Genomic DNA, 23,222 nt, shown 5'->3' on the forward strand with positions numbered 1-23,222 from the left:
TTTTATGGCGCCATAAATTGCTGTTTTTATGGCACTAGAGAAGTGCCATAAAACCGGATCGCCATTAACCGAGTCGGCTGATAACTGGAGACCGCCTAATATATTAATATATATATATATAAATATATTATATATATATACATATATATCTATATATATATAATATATATATATATATGTTAGATTTTACAGCATTTCATTTTGGAAACACTGTTTCCCTCATTGTTAAGTAATGGATTAATGGTACTACAGAACAGTGGTATATACAGCTGAAAGCTTCTTCTTAATCCTTTTTACCACTGGTTGGAGGAAGTTTTATCAGTCAGAACCAAATCCCAGGGTTCTTTTGACAGGTTCATCTTATTTCTTTCTTTGATCAGTATCAACTCTACCATCTGGCTTTTGAATAGACAATAGCTGCTATAAATGAACTATATGACATATTTTTATTTACTGAATGATTCTGATTATTTATGGGGTTGTTTACCAGCCAGATGGTAGAATCAACACTGATCAAAGAGAGAAATAATTGAACCTCTGATAAGGACCTGGGATTCAGATCTGATTGATAAAATCTGCTGCCAGCCAGCAATAAAAACAGTATTATGAAGATGAATTCATTAATGAGTAAAGAAGCGGACATTTTCTGGAACAATTCTTCATCTGTATAAATACTACTATATGTGCCTTTTAATCCATTACCTGTCCACTGAGGGGAAACAGTAGTTTCTGACATATATGTCGTAAAATCTTCCCACTTTGGTGTGTCTGTGGGCAACCTTTATTTGATGGGATTCTCTTATAATAGCAAATATTATATGTACTTATATATATATATATATATATATATTATTATTTCATAGATAACATTTTCACTTCTAGACTTCCTGACTTTAAAATCTCTTTTATTTTATTTTATTTATTTTATTTATTTATTTAATTTTTTTTTTTCATTGACTACGAATATAAATCACCGGGACAGACAATATGTCAGTATATTTTGGGATATGTGTTTGAACTTTTAGCTTATTTGTCATTACTAAAGCGTTAAGTTAGAGTTCAATTCTTTACGCATATATATTTGGATATTTAATTATCTATGGTTACGTTTTGCTTATTGATTTTATCGTGATTCCTTTTTTATTATAATTTGTAACCCTTCCGACTACTTACGAAGTGTATTATATTGACTCCACTTGTATCCATATATTTATTTTTTTTATATTTATTTTTTATTTATATTTTTTTTTATATATATATTTGATAAATTAATGGTTGGCTTGAATATGTGGAAAAGTGTTCTAGCGGCGTACCGTATAAGGCTACTTGCGGCATCAAGTTCTATAGATACAAGATATAAATGATAAAGGTATTTAAAACCGCGAGAACCGCTATAATCCAGTTCGGATCCATATAAATATAATATATATATATATATATATATAGTATATAATATATATATATATATATATATATATATATATATATATATATATATATATATATATATATATATATATATATAGTCTTCGATTATTTGAGCTACTTGAATGTATGCCCCTACCAACTGGGATACCTGATATACTAGATATACATTAGGAATCCCCTTCTCACAAATGCTGAGCAAAAAAAATTTTTTTTTTTTTTTTTACAGTATTAAGCCTCCCTCTGATTGCTTAATTATGTGAATACATAGTAAATAAAAAATACATGAATAAATGGTAAATAAAAAATAGAATAAGAGGTATCCAAAGAAAATTTTAATACAAATTATAACTCACTGCATGATACACGTTCTTTACAACTTGTCAGGGATACAAAATAATACAGGATAGGAAACATGTCTTTTATCCCGAATGAAAAAAATAAGAATGAATGAGCTTTATCTTGCCTCGAGTTCAAACAAAAAATGTGTATGTACGTATACAGTCATTTGCTCAGTGAACTAAAATTGTCTCCCAAAATCAGTAAAATAATTTTCAATAAATGTCCCTGAAAGAGGACCATGAATTGGGGAACAGTTTCACAACTTAAACTAGATTATCACTTACTTTTGAATAGTGTCTGACAGACTCATCACAACGTTTTGAATATTGTAAATATAGAGGGTTTAATCTGGAGTGTACTTTTTCTTTTATACATAAGAGTATTCGTATATATTGTAGTACATTATTAACTTTTCTTCAAATAAGTCATTTGAGCAACAGTTCCTATACATTAGTAATACAAAGTGTACTGATTTCACTTAACAAAATTTAGGCACATATTTAAATACTGCACCTCCTAAGAAATTATATTTCATAAATTCCTTCATATGAAAGTCAGCATACAGTATTTAATATACAGATTGGCCAAGCGTCAATCATAAGCTAAATAATCCAAGAAATATAAATTAATACTTTGTTCCCACTCTGCATATTGCAGTCTAACTTTGTAACAGTTGCAGAAACATACCATCCGCAAAGCAAGCCCAGCCTCAGTATCAACAAATTTTATTATTTTATTGTGTTCATCCATTTTCCTAGTCATATCAACCTCCTTGGTTTTTCTGGCCACAGACTATGTAGCCCCAATTCATTCTGAACAACAAAAAGTATATCAGTATTACTGAAAAATCATCATGTATTTTTGCAATTTCTTGTTTGCATCATTTAATGCTTTTTAGGCTCCTTAATTGAGAATATTTTCAATATGCCTCTGACAAAATTATTTTAACGTGAAACATATTTCTCCATTTTGGTATATTCAACAAAATAATAACCAGTCTTTTTCAGTCTTTTCTCATGAACCATTCACATTTTTTATATTTATTCTGGCATTTTCTAGTCCTTTTGAGTGTCAAATTCTACTTATAGATCCTGCTCTAAGAACATAGCTTAATATAAAAGAAAAACTGCTATCTCTTCTTGTAATGTTTACCAGTATGACTAGACATTCATCTCTTCCTCATTTCCTATCAAAAATACAACACCCTTACTCCAATGAGACTCCATACTCATTCTGCTCTGAGGGCTTTTAATAGTGGTTATTTTTATAAACAATTCAAAGGCAGAAAAGGTGATAAACAAGCACAAAAGACTTTTTCTAAGTTTTTTTATGGTTGTGTGAACTTGTTGACTGACTAAATACCAAACATGAAGGAATAGCTCTTCATAAGCACATATAACATATGCTAAATGTTTTTTTTTACCTTAGTAGCGTACATCAAGACATCAATGATTCCAAAAACAAAAATGCAAGTTATTATTCTAGGTACCCATAATCCAAGTAAAGGCTGAGATTTAGCTACTCATAATTTTCCACCCATAACAGGCTAATCTCTCAGCCAATATTTTTCAAATGAGAAACATATATCAATTACTTTGCAAATTCAAAGCATTACTACCAACAAATAAAAACTTTCCTCTTCCTTAACGTCCCTCCACAGAATACAGATATTATTTGAAGCCCGTGTGCCAATCCAAATGAAGACTAAGCGAGGCTTCTCTCCTAAATGTTTTGCTGCATAATATACAGACATACACCAAGTCACTGTGACTTTCCATGTGTTTCTGAAGACCAGATTTGAGAAGAAATTCTTCCTCACAAATTAGACATGTGTAATTCTTTTTAAGGTGGCTTTCTACATGGGTCATCAGAGTAGTACTATCATCATATCTTTTATGGCATATTCTACATATGTTGGTTTTACCCTCCACAGAAGTAGCATTTGCCTCCCTCTTCTCCCCTTTCAGCGCTTTGCTTTCCATCTTCACAACCATAGACTTTTATCAGGTCAACCAATCAATAGCTCTAATTACAGTACTGTGAAAAGAAAAAAAATAGTTAATTAAGCAGAATTAAATGTTAATTGCACTTTGACAAAAATACCGACTCTATACTTTTTTAATTGATAGATGTCCTCCACTTCACGTATTTACATGGCACAAATAATACATTCAGAGTCCAGTGCTATATTACTAATCAGCTACATTAAACTGGTCTTTCAGCGACAGATTAAGGTAATTTATCTATAAGACCTACGTTTTAAAAGGTGGAATGTATTTTTAGAATTGAACACTGAAACTGAAGGTGCTATGTGGAGCCTTACGTTAATTCTCCGACAGATGCACATTACCTGTAATTTTCAAAAACTTTTCTCATGAAGAATACTTCAATAGCTGAAAAAATAGTTCCTATAAAACGGAAATTATATAATGCCTCTGAATGATTCATCACAACAAAAGTTGAGCTCACACCCATTAAGAGTCAAGACCATAGTACATCAATAACATTACTGACTCATTGTGTTTCAAAAAGTACGAAGAGCTGCTCCATAAGTTTTCCCTCTATCCCAGAAAAATGACTGCAAATCAGATTTTCCTGCGGATAAAAGTTACATGCCCATATACGTACTGACAGCAGGTATGCAGTCTCATTCCTAAAGATCAACTCAATCAACTTACTAAGAAGACTTATAATAGTTTATGCCACCATCCTTCATTTGCCTTCTGAAACAAATGCAAGCAAAAACAAAATGCTGATACTTCTGGTACAGATTTTATGGCATGTAACCATAGATAGCAATCTTGCTTTCTTTGTTTGGTCATATTCCTGAGGCTGAGATACCAAAAGAAAATTACTATTTGAAGTAAAAGGGATTCTGCAGCCTTTTCCTTTTCATAAAACTAGGTGACTTGAGAGTCAATATCAACATTCCCATAAGAAACATCCTGCCATTAAGGCTGAGAAAGACAAGAGTGCATCTGTCCTTTCTGTTTTGTGTTTCAATGATTGGGTCAAAGTACGTACATCTAAATCTGATAGTCTATGCATCAAGGAATTACAATTTCATTCCCATAGATACAATAGCCTTCATAGTAATGACAATTGAAGCCAGAAATCTACATACTGAATGATGTTCTGTGTAAAGCAAGTTCTCAGTAGTTAACATCAGGCTCTTCAAAGTTAGGCAATGACAGGAAGGAGTTTCTGCTCTATTAAAAAAGTTTTAACACAGTGGTTAGTATATATAGACACATTATGCTTTTTTTGTTATACAAATGCAGCAACTTTATGGTTTTACTGCTGCCTTCACAACACCCTCATCCTGAGAACTGGAACAGACTGGTAGAGGCAAGTAAACTTGCCAAAAAGACATTCTTCCTAGAGATTGCAATAGTGTCTAAAAGAAACTCACATTCATTGTTTACAAAGATTTCATTTCCAAAGTAGGTATCATTACCAAGCTATATGAACATCAAAATGGCCCTGGTAGGTATACAGTATAATTTCTATCATAGCCGTCTGTGCATGTGCATCTAAGCTATTCCTATTACATAATGTTGGGGTTTTGTATCAGTGTCGAAACAAATTAACAACACCTTGGGTACTTTGAAAAGGGCTACACTATGCTAGAGATTAAAACTATTGGGGAAAAGCTGCTCTGGACAAAATATTACATACAAATGAACAAAAATAAATCCACCCCAGATATCCCAAAAGCTTCAAACTCAAGTAACAATAAGATACAAATTAGTAAACATTTTGGCAGTACCACTCCACCTTTTACTGGTTGCAATTCATCTGACATTCAATTACAGATTGCATAAGATAAATCAGTAATCTCTTCTCCAAGTACAGTATCAACTCTGATTCTTGGTTGATTACCAAAGCTTCTATATCAAATTAAAATAATTTCTGACTTTTGAATGAAATACAGCGTACACAGAATAAATTTAGTATTTGAATTTTAAAGTGTATAGAACTTGTATTTATACTTAAACTTATCAGAGGTGCAAAGAGCTACTGTTTAGCTGGACAAAAATAGGGGGGAAAATTGAATGAGATGAAAAAGTGGTCTTTTGTGAAAGGAAACTGAACTGGAAAAACAATATTACAGATAAAAAATGACAAATTTTTTAAGACAATTTGTATTTTTCATAGCTACAAACCTGAGGTCTTAACAATAGGATAATTTTCTTGCGCCTAGCTGGATCCGGTAAAAAAGTAGATGAAAGCAAGGAATCTTGTGGTATCTGGCAACGCATGCGTAGATCGGGTGAAGAGTGGTCAAACGCCGAACATCTACGCCAGTCTTTCCCAACTCAGGATGACTTAATAAAAAGAGTGGCAGCTAGAGGCGGGCAGTATAACATTAAGACCTCAGGTTTGTAGCTATGAAAAATACAAATTGTCATAGAAAATTTGTCATTTGTTCATACGCAAACAAACCATCGGTCTTAACAATAGGATAGACTCATACTTGGAGGGAGGTATAAGACATCCTAGACCGGCTGGAGGCCTACCCACCAGTCCAGCTCTCAAAAGAAATAGTTTGTAGAGAGGGACTGAGACCTGTTGAGAAGCTAGATACACTAAAATCTAACCTCTCAGAACCTGAGTGACGAACAATGATATAGTATGGGATAACCATTGTATAGGGAACCAAAGAAGATATTGAATACTGCACGACCACACTACCAGTATGACTACCTCACTCACCTGTATCAGACCAGTCCAGCAAATGACGTGTCAATTCCTTAAACCGCCCGAAGAAGAAGGAAAGGTACAAGAGAAAGAAGGAGGCCAGCCAACTTACTCATTCTCTCATCCACACAATATATCTTAGGTAAGATACAAAGATGCCCCATTAAGGGCAACTATGAGTTACACAACCTGTTGGGCAGCCACCACAGGACCCAGGGAAATTGTGTCCATAGATCTGTGGGCAACATCCTTAAGATAGAAGGAGGTGAACGTGGACTGGTGTAACCAAGCGCTCAGCACTCTATGTACAGCTAAGTTCTTTTTGAAAGCCAGAGAGTGACCAATACCCCTAACGTCATGTGGTCTAGCCTGCACAGACGTGGCGATGGAATCATCAAGAGTCAAGTATGCCTGTCTGATGGCTTCCCGTATCAAAAAAGAGATAGTATTCTTAGACACCTCTTTCTTCGTACGGCCTGTACTGACAAAAAGTCTGCAGCAGCCTGGTCTAAGGTGCCGAGTCCTTTTAAGATAGTAACGCAGGGCCCGGACAGGGCACAACAAAAGCTCTTGAGCATCACCACCCACAAAGTCAGTCAGTGAGGGAATGAAGAACGAAGCGAACCTGTCATCAAGCACTGAGGGATTTTGGGTCTTAGCCACAAATTCCAGAACAAATTCGAGGGACACTGACTTCCAATCCCTGGTGTGCTTCACCTCATAACTCAGACTGTGGAGTCTCCTACCCTTTTGGAAGATGCCAAAGCCAAAAGGAAAACTGTCTTAAGCGTCAGGTTCCTAACAGATGAGCGGCGCAAGGGCTCATATGGACTCTTAGTCAAGCTCTTAAGCACCAAGGAAACATCCCACGTTGGGGGCTTGAGCTCTCTAGGAGAAGACGACTGCTCAAACCCCTTAACTAGCAGGGAAAGTTCCCAGGAAGAGGAGATGTCGATACCCTTCAGGCGTAACACCAAACTCAAAGCCGCCCTGTAGCCTTTAATAGCAGACACAGACAAACGTTTCTCGTCTCTGAGGAAGGTTAAAAAGTCTGCTATTCGCTGAATAGAAGTCGAGCGTGGAGAAAAACCCCGTTTACAACACCAATCACAGTAGATCACCCATTTGCCTTGGTAAACTGCGGAGGTTGACTTCCTAAGACTACTGGACATGTGCCCAGCTGACTTCTGAGAAAAGCCTCTCTCTCGGAGGAGATAGTTGATAGCCTCCAACTGTGAAGAGACAGGGATTCTACTGACTGGTGGAACCTTTCTGCATGGGGCTGACACAGGAGATGCCACCAAGGCGGAATCTCCCTCGGAATCTCAGACAACAACGATAGCAGATCTGGAAACCATTCCGCTTGAGGCCACAGAGGGGCCACCAGAGTCATTCTGAGACCTTGTGAACCCAACAGCCTGTTCAGAACCCGACGGATCAAACAAAACGGAGGGAAGGCATACACCTCCAGGTTGTCCCAGGGATGTTGGAATGCGTCTTCTGCCAATGCCAAGGGATCTGGGAACACTGAACAGAACACTTCCAGCTTCCTGTTGTAACGTGTCATGAAAAGGTCCAGCATGGGGCTCCCCAAAATCTGGAAAAGCCTGTCCGCCACCACTTGATGAAGGGACCACTCTGTGCCTAAGATCTGATCCCGGCGACTGTGTTTGTCTGCGACCACGTTCCACTTCCCTGGGATATACCTGGCTGAAAGCTCTACCGAATTGCTGATTGCCCACTGGTGAAGCTCGACGGTCAAGGCATGAAGCTGCTGAGAAACTAGGCCTCCCTGTTTGTTCATGTAGGCTACCACTGTGGTGTTGTCCGACATGAGAACGACAGAGTGACCCTCTACCATCCTCCGAAACTCCTTCAGACCCAGGAAAGCTGCCTTCAACTCCAAGACGTTGATATGCTGCTGTTTGTCCTCTAAACCCCAAACGCCTGAAGCGATGAGGCCGCCTACGTGTGCACCCCAACCTGCGAGGGAGGTATCCGAGAACAGAAGGAAGTCCGGAGAGAGAGAACGCAGAGGGACGCCCTTCAATAGATACTGGTTGTCCAACCACCAACGAAGGTCTTTTCTCACTTTCAGAGACAGTGGGACCATAAACAGGGGAGAGTCCCCCGCCAGAGACCAGAATTCCCCCAGTCTCCATTGCAGAGACCGAAGATGAAGACGCCCATGAGGGACCAGCTTCTCCAGGGAAGATAGGACTCCCAGAAGAACCTGCCACTGATGAGCTGACTGATGCGACTTTGACAGGAAGTTGCGCGCCACAGCCTGCAACTTCTCCAATCTCTGATCCGACGGGAAAACTCTCGCCACTGTCGTATCGATGACCATGCCCAGGTAGAGAATCCTTTGAGTGGGTACGAGGTTCGACTTTTCCTGGTTGACTAATATGCCCAGGTCCAGACAGAACCAAAGAAGACGATCCCTGTCTTGCAGCAGCTTTTCCCTGGAAACTGCAAAGACCAACCAATCGTCAAGGTACCTCAGCAAACAGATCCCCTGAGCATGGGCCCAACTTGACACGAGAGAGAAGACCCTTGCGAACACTTGAGGGGCTGTGATCAACCCAAAGCACAAGACTTTGAACTCGTAGATCTTGTCCGCCAGAGAGAAGCGAAGAAACTTCCTGGATGTGGGATGAACAGGGATTTGGAAGTATGCGTCCTTCAAATCTATCGACAGCATGAAGTCGCCTTCCCTCATGGCTGCCAACACCGAGCGCGGGGTCTCCATCTTGAACCGTGTCTTCCTGATGAAGCGATTCAAGGTGGATAAGTCGATCACAGGCCTCCATCCTCCCGATGCCTTGGGCACCAAGAAGATGTGACTGTAAAACCCCGGGGACGGACGCACTACTTCCACTATCGCATCCTTGTCCAGCATTTTCTGCACTTCCTCCTGAAGAGCCAAGAACTTCAGAGAATCTGGGGGATACGTCTTCCTGAGCTGTGGCTTGTCCGACAGAGGAGGAGAGAAGTCGAATGGCAACAGGTATCCCACCCAAAGGACATCTACCACCCACTTCTCTGCTCCGTAACACTGCCACTTGGCCCAATGGCCAGCCAGGCACCACCCCACCTGTGGCGCAGGAGAGGGAGAGGCGCCCAACCTACCGACGGCCCCCTTGACCTCTACCCATAGGGCCTCTTCTTGGTTTAAAGGAACGAGCGAAAGGGGCATTGATCCTGAGACTTGGGCTGTGTCGAATGGGAAGGCCCTGCCAAACTCGAGGTCCTCGATGGCCTACCAGGCAACGATCTCCTCGATTGCTGCTGGACTGGGGGAGGAGGGGGGGCCAAACGTCTCCGAGGGCGGGGCTCTGATTTAGACACGGCTTGGTGCACCAGTCGGTCCTTGGTGTCAGCCCGACGTCGGTCTATCGCATTGTCGAGTTCGGTCCGTGGAAACAAAAATTGCGATTCTAACAGGTCACCGTTCCTCAAGGCCAGCAAAGACTCGGTGTCGAGCGACCTCTCCATCCTGGACAAAGCCGCGTCCCTCCTAACCAGAAGAAGATTAGCCCATAAACTGGCACTGAGGTGAGCCAGTCTTGTGAGAGGTGGGGGTAGGAGTTTGGTAGAGCCTCTAGAGCGAAGTGAACCGTCCCGGTCAGAAACAGAGGCGTTAACTTCTGCAAGACTGACTGAACGTGCCCTGACAACGGCAGCTGGAGATGATTTGGGGTCCTGAGCAGCTCCCACCAAGGCTTCCAAGCAAAAAGGAGTGTAAAACGACCGATCCTGAGTCCTACTTTCCAAATTGTTGAACCCATGAATGAGATCAACAACCTCCGAAAAGGAAGACAGAAACTCCTGTGTGTCCCCTTCTTCCTGCTCTGGCATCGGCGACTGACGACGAGAAGGATGTGTAGGCTCCTCTAACGCATTTTCTTCACCAAAATTCACAGAAGGGTTAGTAGGCAAACAGTCTGAAACCCCTACTAGCCTATCTGGGCTGGGTCCAAGCGACAGCCTCCGAGACGGACCCACTGTAACATTAGGCACATCACTTACCTCAACAGGTGACTTTAGACATCCATGAACAGACACGGGCGTGGCGGCCGTACATACATGAGATGGGAGGGAAACTCGAGCACTCGAGATTGACGGAGAATCCCTTATAGTGGAAGACTTGGAAGCAAGTAAACACTCCGGCTGCTCCACCTCCGTGCTCACTACCTTCGACCTCTTGACAGGCGCCTTCAGATCTTTACGGCGATGAATAGGCCTGGGAGAAGAAGGAGCACTACCATCACGTGCACGGACAGGGGAGGATGCAACACGCTCGCGAAGTGCAAGGACGGGATGGGGGTGTGGGGTGGTTGCACGTACGAGATTCGGCGGCGAAGCAACCCCTGCAGAGCACACATCACTAACGCTGCCCGAAACCACAGCACTCTCGGGAACACGTCCATGCTGTTCCTCCCTCGGCGGCGAAGGAAGGGCAAAGTCCTTAGCCTTCCAATGCCTAATACGCCCACGAGGCATAGAGGGGGAAGAGGGAGAGGGAGACAGCACTAGCTTCTTATGCACACTCTTCTTGAAAGCCGGAGACGAAGTAACGCATTTCCTACCAGTCCTCCCAACCGATAAGGCAGCCAACTTCACATCTAAAGCAGTCCAGCCTCTGAAGCACTGCCTGGCATATGAGCTCTGACTGATGTGCCAGAGACGGCTCCGAAGACAAGGAAGGGAGATGTTTCGAACTGGGCAGCAGAGATGACGTCACAGCTAAGAGAGGCGACTCGGAGGAGACGTCTGGGAGATACGTCATCAATGAGAGTGACATCACGACCTCCCCTTTGAGCGAGGGGGAAAGAGACGCCACTGGCGGAGGAATACACAAAGGTGAACCCCGTGACAACAACAATGGGGCTGATGCCGCAGCATCACTCCGAGACAAGGCAGCGGCAGACACCGGTGGAGCAATACAAGATGGCTGACTGCTCCCACCCGTGGAGACGAGGCCAGGAGGGGGGGGATGGCCTGGCCGGACTGGGGAGGGGGGGTTGCGAGCCTCCACAAAATGCGCTAGCAACCCCCCCAAGGACGGGGTACCCCCTAGCCCAAGCGTCTTCCAAATCGCTGCCATTTCGGACGCCTCCGACTCTGGAAGAGAAGAGAATGTTGTAAAAACCTCACCCTTCTCGGAAACCGAAAAAACTCCCGAGGAAGAGGGGGCTACACTACAAATATACCCTGGCAACCTCTTGATACTTCCATCGACGAATCAATGGAAGAAAAGGAAGAAGCGTGGGCAACGCTACTATGGGGGTTGACTACTGCGGAAGAAGAAACATCGGGAATAGGAGCAAAGCCCTCCCAAGAAAGAAGAGTGGAGACTCTTCGATGTTCCCTCTTACCATAAAACTTCCTCCACTGCTCCAAAGGTCATGCCCGGCATTCCGTACAAGGATTAGTAATCGTACAAAAATTGGAACGACACCTACTGCAAGTGATGTGAGGGTCCATCGCTGACGAAGCCAAGAAACAAGAACACGGGAATCCAGGAATTCCAGGGCACCAACGCTGACGTCGAGAAGGAGCAGAAGAAGGAACGAAACGGGCAAAACCCGGGGAAAAGGGCAAGAGAGGAAAAACCCAACTCTTGTCCAGGCGGTAAAGAAAAAGACTGGCGTAGATGTTCGGTGTTTGACCACTCTTTACCCGATCTAAGCATGTGTTGCCAGATACCACAAGATTCTTTGCTTTCATCTATTTTTCTACCGGATCCAGCTAGGCACTAGAAAATTATCCTATTGTTAGAACCGAGGGTTTGTTCGTGTATTAACAATAGCAGATATTACAATTCAGCATCTAAGGTACTTTGAAGATATGCCAGACAACATAACAGAGTATTCTTCTACATGTCAAATTACTAGCACCCTAACTGAACTGGATATTCAACTGTTAGGACCATCAGTACCCTGAAATGCCCGGCTTCCCTTAGGCATAACCATCTTTCTCCATGAATGAGAGAAAAAGTACAACACTACACAGCATCATATAGGCATAACCAACTTTCTCCATGAATGAGAGAATAAATGCAATACTACACAACCTTCCTACAGGAAGCAAAGAGTGAAGATGCGCATTTTCACTGACTGAGATACCAGCTGGGAGAAAATGTAAATGCAATAGGGAAAAATGAACATAGTGATTGTAGGGGCATGGAAAGGCACGGAAAAGGAAGGGCACTCCAACAAGGAGAGTAAAGGGGATATACCAGATGACGAGCAAGAAAAGCTTTCTTGACAGCATGCTACGATCTAGTACTTCCAATAATCTGTACACCACACAGTATTAGGACTTCCTGTTTGGGAGTTCAAGAATGATTTGGTGATTTTTTATTTTTGTTGGGAGCTAGCACCCCTTTCTCCCATGAAACTTAAAGGAAAATTTTATTGCAAGAAGCAATATTATTCAATCAAGACCCCTAAGAGAAATCTGATTCTATTGATCTTTTGTTTTAACCTGTAAGCTAGTTTTTTTTTTTTATCTAATTGGCCACACTAGCTCTATTCTCTGTATCTTCAAGAAGTTACACATCAAAATTGCATAAATGCCTGTAACTGCTAGGGAAAGAAAAACCTTTATTACATTTCACTTTATTATTTGGCATCTATCATTCAGTAGGTCAGTAAGAAATACCAGATGTTTACAAAACCCAAGAGATAATAAATTGTAGAGAATACAGCATATGTAGTACCAAACAATATGGCAACCTGAGACATGCATATAACAAACTGAAATCAATGCAACTGCCTACCAACTTATCATGGCCAATAAAAAATGTCAAAATATCACTTTTTGACTATACAGTATCTGTTGTAAGATTCAGCCAAGTGATTTTGTACTTCAAAAATAATCTTAAAAACTTGACACAATATTAAAACAAATTTTTTTAGAATTTAGATAGGTTACAGTACATACTCTAAAAAAAGATACTTAAAAAAATAAAACAAGACATTAAAGTACTCTAAAAAAAAAGATACTATCAAAAAAATAAACTAGAGTACATGAAAGAATATATAAAAATTATGCAGTCAGTGACTAACAACAGTACACAAATATGTTTGTCCCTAAAAAAAACCATATAGTTAAATACTTTACAAGGTTTCAAAAGAAACCTCACTTAACAATAAATACAGTATTGCTTTCAGCATATATAATTTTTACATATAAAGCTACCATAGGAGCCAAGACAACTGTTTCCACTAAAAATTTTTTCTAATCGTCCATTTCGAAGGAATGTTACATACCAGGCATGTAACGTACTAAATTTTCTGAGATTAAAACACTCCACACAAAACTTCAAACATTTTGTGTGCAAGTACCACATGCATGATCCTGATCTAGGTGTTATCTGCATTCAGTAATATGAAAATTGTAAACTGCCCTGCTGTAATTTGATCACTTTTGGTACTTTATTGAGAGCCTTTGGAGAACTGAATGCGTCTAAATCTTCAAGTGAAAACTGAACAGTTGTTTTATGAAGTGAATAAGTGTTCTGTGTAACTGTATTGAAGTGCTAAAGTGTTGTGAAAGTCCATAAAATGTCTTCCAAGTAAATTGCAAGTGTATGTGGTGAGGCTTCCAAAACTAAGAAGGTGCAAAAGAGATTGGCTCTTGCAATATACAGGACAAGGCCTTGTAACAACTCAGAATGAGTCTATCTGGCTGCAAAAAGGATGAAAATAACAATGTACGTAACCCATTTGTGGGAAAATGGAGAGGCTCCTAATAATTTGTATTCTTAATATGACAAAAGGATATTAGTTTGGAGTCATGGATTGCTTCAAAGCTTAAAACAAACTGATGTTTGCTACTTTAAAAAAAATTGGGAAGATATGAAGATCTTTGGAGATGCATTACAGTTATGACGTGATTATCTTTCACAAGGATGAGGCAGAAATCTCGAGGCAGATCTCCAACGAATTTTGTCACCCAAGAAAAGATGACTGCATATTCATTCAAGGGTGTTAAAACACTGATGCCATGTCCATGCATCACAGTATCACCCTTGCACTCCTGTTAAACACCGATGCCCTATACGTGCACCACACAGAGAATCCCAAACTAAAGTGATTAACAAAGGGGCAACTGGGTGGTCTGCAAAATCCAACTCAAAAGCATAGATACCAACAAATGTCAACCTTAGCTATTGTTGCGTGATTCTGTAGGTTGTATGCCACCACAATAACAATTTCTAACTAGGTCTTTCTCCTTGTAAATAACATTCCAGCCAGAATAACAATCTCTAACTGGTTCTTTCTTCCTGTAGATAATGTTCCAGGTCATCACAAGGCCTCTAATGACTGACACAACACGGAGGTGCTATTTTTGCCTTCCAACACAACTGAGCTGATTAACAGCTCTCCTAGGGCTGGCCCGAAGGATTAGATATTTTTACATGACTAGGAACCAATTGGTTACCTAGCAATGGAACCTACTGCTTATTGTGGGATCCAAACCATATTACATCAAGAAATGAATTTCTATCACCAGAAATAAATTCCTCTGATTCCACGTTAGCTGAGCCGAGAATCGAACTTCGGACCACCAGATTGGTAGCAAGCACGAAGTCCACTCGTCCAATGGGAAACTTGTACAAGAGGAACTTCAATATAAATGATGTGACTGACTTAATCACTGCTGCTTGGGAGGAACTTCACCCTTTTATGTTGTCCGCTCAGTGGAGGAAGATATTGCTTGAAGTTGTCCAGAGGTAAAGGGCTTTCATTCTATGGCCACCATTCAAAAGGAACAGAGAATTTGATGAGATGGGAAAATATGTTAGCAAGCTCTGCAAGAGTCAAAGTATACTGCTCAACAGTGAAGAATTGATGAAGCTTGAGCAGGGCCATGCAGGGTGGGGCATTCTTTCATGGTTTAAAAGTGTTCATGATTTTACAAAGGAGGTCAAGTCCAACAACTCTAGGAATGGTAGAATAACATCACTGATCTGTGAAGTTCTTAAGCATTATGTTAAGAACTTGGAGGGGAATCAACATGCCTGGCAAAAAATGAGTAGTGCATTCCTGTTAACCAACATCCTTTGTCCACTTACTCCTTTGGTGCTCATCCTGACTTTATCCTTCAATGGCAGGTCTTGAACTCTCTTCTCAGACTATCACATTCCATCCTCCACCCAGTCTGTTTCCAACTAACCTCAATGGTCCTTGCCCCCTATCTAAGTCAATGGAGTGGTTGTTGCTCTGAGAATCAATGACAAACTTTATTCTCACCACACTCAACAGATGGCACTAGGAAAAAGGTATTACTTACAACTTTTTTTGGACTGGACATAGAAGTATCATTATTCTTTACGGCTAAAACTTTCCAGGTCAATTTTATGTGACATATTCATCATATATTTCAAATAATATGCAAATTTAGATGTTATTCTATTGTTCTAGCCAAAATGATAGTAGTATCTTGCAATGGAGACATTTCATGAGTTGCAATCAATTGTAATGTAACCCCATTTTCTTCCCTGGATATTTTTAGTTATCTTTCAAATATATCCCAATTCATTCTTTTATACAAAAATGCCTGAGATACAGGATTCTACTGGTCCTGATGATTCTTACTTTTTGGATAACTGACCCTCAGCCTATGACACGGCCTGGGTCAACACGGTCAGCCTTGCTAAAGTCATAATAATGAACGCAAACTAAGGAACAATTATATAAAAATATCAAATATTAATATGTACATAGTTGAAAATGTTAAGAAAACTGTTATTTAACAAAGACAGCAAAATGTTTGTGAAAATTCAATATAAAACTGGCAAATTACTCAATAGGCTATAAGTAGTTTAACATTGGATATGTACTACTAAGTATGTAGAACATGGAGCAATCTGGCTGAAGATGTATGAAGGCAAGTTTCTTGGTCTGTGGGAAAAGCCGATAGCAATAAGCAACCTTGTTCGTCTGCATACAGAACAAGTGAGACACAGGAAAGTCAGATGTCAGCCAGTGAAAACACAGTAATTTTGCTCAGATGCAAACAGAGTAGGCTAAGTATAGGGAAGTAATGACTAGAAGCAAGAAAAGCAGGTACTCTGGGAGCAAGCAACATGCAGGTCTGGTACCCAGCTGTCGACAAGCAAATACCCTATCAAAACGGGTGGCTGGTAGCCCGTCAGGAGATGAGGCAGGTCATAAGCCGGTATGACTGGTGGAGGACAGTGAAGTTGATCCTCAAGCAGATTTAGTATGCACTGAACGGCTAAGACAAGCCATCAGAGAGAAGGCAAGTTTGTGACTGCAAAGGGACTAATGGCTCCAATTTAGCAAGGCAAGCAAGGCTGAACTATCATCCTCCACTCAGGGTGCAAGCACACTAACAAACATTCCAACATTGCACATCTCCATGTGAAGGGGTAGGAGAAACATGCCTATCTATGACAATAGGTGTAAGGAGGTGCAAGGAAAGACAAAAAGACAAATAGCAGACCTTACCTGAGATCCTCAACATATTCGCTGAAACTCAGCAGACATGACAATACCAAAACACTGTAAATATTACACTGCACTTGAAAAAACACACACAGGCACAGCTAATTATCACCAAGATTATAACTACACTGTAGTGAACTAAATACAGTAGACAAATGGTGGAATGATCTTCCTAATCCTGTAGCTGAACTAACTACCATAACTTCAACCATGCAAAGTAGGTGCAAATTATTTTTTATTAAGCAGGCTGGCATGAGTCCCACTTCATAATTTATTTGTTAGCTGTCTTATTTGTTTTATACTGTAAATTAACCTTACTTGTTATATATTTTAAATGTTTTCTTGAGGTAAATTTTTAATTAGTTTATTCCTTACGTCTCAATTTTCTATTCTGTACTGGCCTATGGACCCTTGGGCTTACGACACTTTCTTTCCAACTAAGATTGAAGCTTAGCTAAAAATAATAATCATCACCACCATCATCATCAGTAAAATGAGTGATAATGTCTGACAATTTACACATACTGTACTACATAAAATTGAAAAATCATGTGTTGGATAATAATTATGGTTTGCAAGACATAACTGAAATGCAAGCAAAATAACACTGTGTGTTATAAAAATCAATTTAAATAAAAGAATTACTTAGTAATATGTTATGCAGCATCACCAACGTTGATCAGAAGGAATTGTGAAACAAAATGAATGAAAAGCTGAATTGTCAACTGTTTTACATTTTAGTATTACCAATTACAGATATACTAATCACAGTGCAACTGAGACGTCAGCCAAGCATTAAGATATAAAATGTAAAATATAAATAAAAAAAAAAGCAGCCCCTGGTTATCGGCAAACTCCATGAATGGTGATCCGGTTTTATGGGGCTTGTCTAGCGCCAAAAAATCGGCGATTTATGGCGCCATAACGGGCCAAGAGAGCAATTAGGAATAATGAATTAGATGTAATAACAGAAAAGTATGTGAAGCTTACAAAAACATAAGGAAAAGTACTCTTGGAAACACAAAACATGTGAAGCATGAAGACTGGTAGTTTACTCTCTGCAAAGTACCTAATAAAATATAGGAGTAAACAAACTACTACTTCAACTTAAGTAAGGTGCTTGTTAAACAGTTAATGGTCAGTATTTAAAGTGCAAAATTACTATCAATTACAAAACACATGGATAAAAAGCTGAATTCATTTAAAATACCCTGAAAATGAACTAATCACTGTTTTAAGAGTGAAAAATATAGGAAGCATTTACCTGTAATTACTGTACTAGTAATTACTGTACTATACATAGTTCCCACAGACTTTGAAGCTTGGTACCAAGTAGTTTTCACTTCAAGACATGTTTACCTTTACCATTTACAAATAAAATAGAAAAAACTACAATAAGTTGTGACTTACAAAAATGATCAAAATAAGCCGAGACAAAATTTCATGGAGCTGTTGTCAGTCCAGCATATGCATGAAATATGAGACACTTGGTGGATACTTTCCCTACAGTTCAGGTAACACTAGTGTTGTAAAAGTGCTCTCCTTCTCTTGTGAACTGAGGCATTTGAGTATCGGAATCACTGAGACTGCAATGGACTGCTTATGGAGGCATTTTAAATGATTGATAGTGTTGTTATGAGCAAGCTGTGATTTATTAGGTGACATAATCAACTTTATTCTATTTCCTTAGAAAACACCCTTTGCACTAGCCACAGAGTTAAAGAACTTTACTGTAGTGGTTGAATTGAACTAAATCGACTAACTGCAGTCACAACTCCTTAAAACCTCCTATAATGTTTTCAAGTGGCCAAGCCTCTGCTAGACAGAATATTACAGACTTTACAACTACCTTTACAGGATACTCTTATGCATCATTAGTCTTCAAATTTCCTTTCACTTTATCTATGCTCCTGATATGTTTACTATGCAACCAAAAAAATTTACTTTTTGTAAAGGCCATGTTCACACCAAATGATCTCCCCCCCCTTCTCTCTCTCTCTCTCTCTCTTCTCTCTCTCTCTCTCTCATATTATTACTGCCTCTCCTCAGACTCTGCAAATAGCAGTTTCAAGGGGCCTCCCTTTCTAGAACAGAAAGGGAGGCTCCTTGAAACTGCTTTGTAGCTTCCTTTGTAGCTTCCTCCATTAACATACCTAATTAACAGTCAAAAATTCAGTGCTGCCTCTTAAATAAACACAAACTACTTAGTTTACATTCTACTGATAAACATGTCAGTTAAGTGTCCAGAGAAAGTGCTAGGTAACCAAATTAAATATTCTGATCTTTATAAAAGTAATAAAATCAACTACAGGATACATATTTAATATAACAAACAGAAGATTCATAAAACCTTATGATAGCATAGACTGAAGTTGTTGAAGAGTGAAAAAATTTCTTGTAAGCACAAATTTCATTAGTTATTTACTAACTAAAATTTTGGCATTCATACTCTTTACGATAATGTTAACCCTTTCACTTGCTGATGACGTATACAAATGTCATCTAAATTTAAGTCCTTTGTTTACCAACGACATATATGAACATCCTCCAAATTTAAGTCCTTTGCTTAATTATGATGTGTCCAAACGTCAAAAAAAGATTACTTACAGAATAAGTAATCAGCTACAAAATGAAACAAAATTGAGTGGTTTACCTTGAAAACTGTCAGACATATGCATCTCTGAATAAATACATAAAGGTACATATGACATTTATACGATTACTGCTTGAGTCACTACCACTGCCCACAGACAAAATTGTCAGAAGAGTCATAAGCAAAAGGGTTAAATTGCCTTCAGCAATGGAAAGCATGTACTAGGCCCTGAGGAATCGCAATTATGTAACTAGGTGTGCTAAACTGATGTGTACAATTCTCATATTTGATACAATGGACTTCAGTAATATCTTACACTGGAACTGTTGTTAGCTTTTACACAAAGCTACTGAAAACTTATATATACATAATCTAAAAATTACCATAAAGAAAAATTATATTTACAGCAAAACCAACTTAATGCAGATTTGATCTTGCGGCGCTTTTTCAATGCTGAAGTTAAAGGTGCTTACAGTTACATCAATTTACAGTGCCAAACTTCAAGTTACAGTGCTTTAAGCACTGTTAAAGAACTGATAACAGCAAAACAGTGACTTCCATCAGAAATCAACTTCCAGCGTGGCGGTGAAACGGGTCCCCCGCCATAATTCAAGGACCTTAACTGTATATCTATCCATTCTGACAAACATTTCTGTACCTATTACATAAGAAATCAAATTAAAATTCTTTGCACAGACTTCCAAAGGAATGAGGGCAATAAAGATGCAGCAAATAAACTGAATATCACTTGCTATGTGACAAAAGCTGAAATGCAATCTTATAACTGTATTCAGGCTTATCTCTGACTCGTCACTGTTTATTGCTGGTGCAGCAACCTATAAATAACCATGTTTCTTTATGCATACTTTTGCAAGACCTGACATCAACATGTTGTAAATGGCCATGGTGGTCACCACAACAACCATTTTCAATCCTAAACAAAGCTGCAAATATAGCACAAAATTATCATCATTTTGTCAATTATGGATGATGCACAACCTTGTATTATTAGTAAATGATTTAACCCAGCCAATGTTAACTTCTTAATATCACAATTATTTACTATAAGGTTCATTATTCCATATAGTATTTTGCCATTTAGTGATTATAATACATTCTTAAGAAGTTATACAATCACTATGAGGAATATCTACATGTCATCTCGCCAAAATAGTTATAGCCTTGGTTGCTTTATTGACTTCTTCATTTCCTTTAATGCTTACATGGACAGGAATCCAATAAATTTCTACTTTTTTACCATCCCCACATAATTCATGAGGAGAAAGTTTAATTTGCTCAGTGATGGCATACCTTCAACCATTTTAATGGCCAATCCTATTGCACATAACTACTGTGAAAACAGAAACACTGTTAGGCAAAGAAAACTAGTGATTGTTGGGTGAAAGTTGCAATTCCCATACTTGATAAAGATTTGGACCCATCAGTGTACGCATACTGTTGCATAATGTGAATCTTTAATTCTTATATGTTGCAGTGCATGTTGATACTTCTATGTTTTTGGTATTCTAGGTTATATATATTTATTAAGATGAATATTTTGTGTACTTGTTCATAACTAGAAACACAATGCATGGATGAAGTAATCCTATTATTGGAGGAAATTTCATATTCATAATTTTTCACTTATAATTTCTGACTCAAAATACAGACTCTCCTCTACTTATGAAAAAGTTCATATGAACAACTGTTCATAAGTCCATTTTGTTTGTAAGTCAACCTCATATATACAAAGTTAATACACAGCACAGTACTATTGTGTTTCTTCATACTAAAACCAACACATACTACTACTGTTACTGTATTTCATAGCGCATTTTGTTAATACTTTTTGTTAAAACCCTTCAAGTCATCGAAATATCAGCATGAGGCGAAACAGTACAGACCTTTGTATCTGATGTTCCATCCAGATACCCAGAAAATTTTTCATTTCTTCTACCACCCTCCCCCTTCTCTTAGTTATATGCAATTGTTGACTGCATTGGCACAGCACTTTTCAAGTGCTCCATAATTTTGTCACATTTTCAAAATTGTGCCAATGGTCAAGCAATTCATCTTATAATGGTGCACTACATCAACCATTTTTTCACCCCTTTCTACCTTCTTTATTATAGCCACTTTAGTTTCCACTGAGATGGCTTGCCACTTTTTAACATTACTACACGCTTGTCACAAGCCACGATATATTAATGGATGTGGTAAATATTTCACGATAAAAACACAAATGACTCTCCCCGCGGGAGATGGAATCTTAGCACTAGTGTTGGTACAGAGAAACTGGGATGCATATCAGCTCCAGGTACGGTGCTGACCAGCCTGGGTAGCAGCAGAAATTGTAACTAAGTCAAGGCAGGCCCTCACAGCAAAATTTGGACTTGCAGATCATTTACGAGTACAGATGTTTATATCTTTGAAAGTTTGTAAGAAGAGGAGTGTCTGTATCTACTGGTTCTAACTGGGAAAATAAGAGAGTGACTATTCATAAATACACCCCTTTGATCATAGTTATTTAATGGTAAATCACTTGCTTATATTTTTACTGTACTACACATGAAGACAAGTTTCTTTTGTCATATTTGATGCCTTTTCTTCACCACATGATGAAAGTCAATGAACCTGAGAGACCTTAGAGCCTTTAGTATCACTGTTCGTTGTTCAAAATAAAAAATTACCTAAAAAATAACATAAAGAACAATTAATTTTAAGATAGAGGTAGAACAAGGGGTATTACCATCATATACATACATCAATGAATTGAATAATAGGGTCGATTTTTATTTCACTTCATATGAAAACATAAGTTTACGCTTTAACTCTTCTTAACCCGATTGCTTTTAATAAGAACAATATGTTTAAAATTTGTTGATACAATGAAATGAGTATTCTTAATTTATAAATGCCCATGAATGAAAGCCAACTTTTGCTCACCTCAGGCATAAAAAATATTCAGCTTTTGCTTGACTTGTTATACTATATATACAGTGGAACCTCAGTTTTTGTACATACATAATCCATTCCATAACCTCCCATGAAAACCGAAACAATAATTTCCATAGGGAATAACGTAAATACAGTAGTACCTCTTACTTCGAACTTAATCCGTTCCAGAAGGCTGTTTGAAGTACAATTTGTTCGAAATATGAAACAAATATCCCCATAAGAAATAAAGGGAATAAAGATAATTCATTCCAGCCAACACAAAAAGTCCCCCTTTTCACATTTGTTCTATTATTGTGTTCAAAAGTTAAATTATGAGTGTAAAGTAATGGAACAGTACATTATATGAAGTAAAATTTTCTCAATTTTATTTTTTCTGTGTACGATTTACAAACTGTTTGGTAAAAATGGCGCCGGCAGGCTGGGGGTTGGAGGGAGGAGAGATAGGAACCCTTTGAGCAAACCAAATTGGTTGCAGTATGCAAAGGTTGATAACAAAATCAATTTTACTCACATATTGGGTACAAAGATAATCAAAGGAATCGATAGTGTGTCCGAGAGAGAGAGAGAGAGAGAGAGAGAGAGAGAGAGAGAGAGAGAGAGAGAGAGAGTTTACACTGGATCTTAAGTGCACGAAAGATTAATCATGCCACAATACATCACCTTACTGTTGGCAAATGACAGACTTTTAAAACAAGCATGAGGATTTTGCAAACAAATAA

At 38.9% G+C, this 23,222-nt stretch overlaps 1 long non-coding RNA gene across 1 annotated transcript in view; it reads right to left on the reverse strand.

The window, feature by feature from the left end:
* Positions 1 to 1,738: 1,738 nt before the first annotated feature.
* The window catches only part of LOC135216053 (uncharacterized), a 32,651-nt gene continuing 11,167 nt past the window's right edge, over positions 1,739 to 23,222 (reverse strand). Inside the window, exon 2 of the long non-coding RNA XR_010314792.1 lies at positions 1,739 to 3,804. This is a non-coding gene — a long non-coding RNA (uncharacterized LOC135216053). The remainder of the gene's footprint in view (positions 3,805 to 23,222) is intronic.

This window comes from Macrobrachium nipponense, chromosome 19 (assembly GCF_015104395.2).
Source record: "Macrobrachium nipponense isolate FS-2020 chromosome 19, ASM1510439v2, whole genome shotgun sequence".
In the NCBI taxonomy this organism is placed as follows: domain Eukaryota; kingdom Metazoa; phylum Arthropoda; class Malacostraca; order Decapoda; family Palaemonidae; genus Macrobrachium; species Macrobrachium nipponense.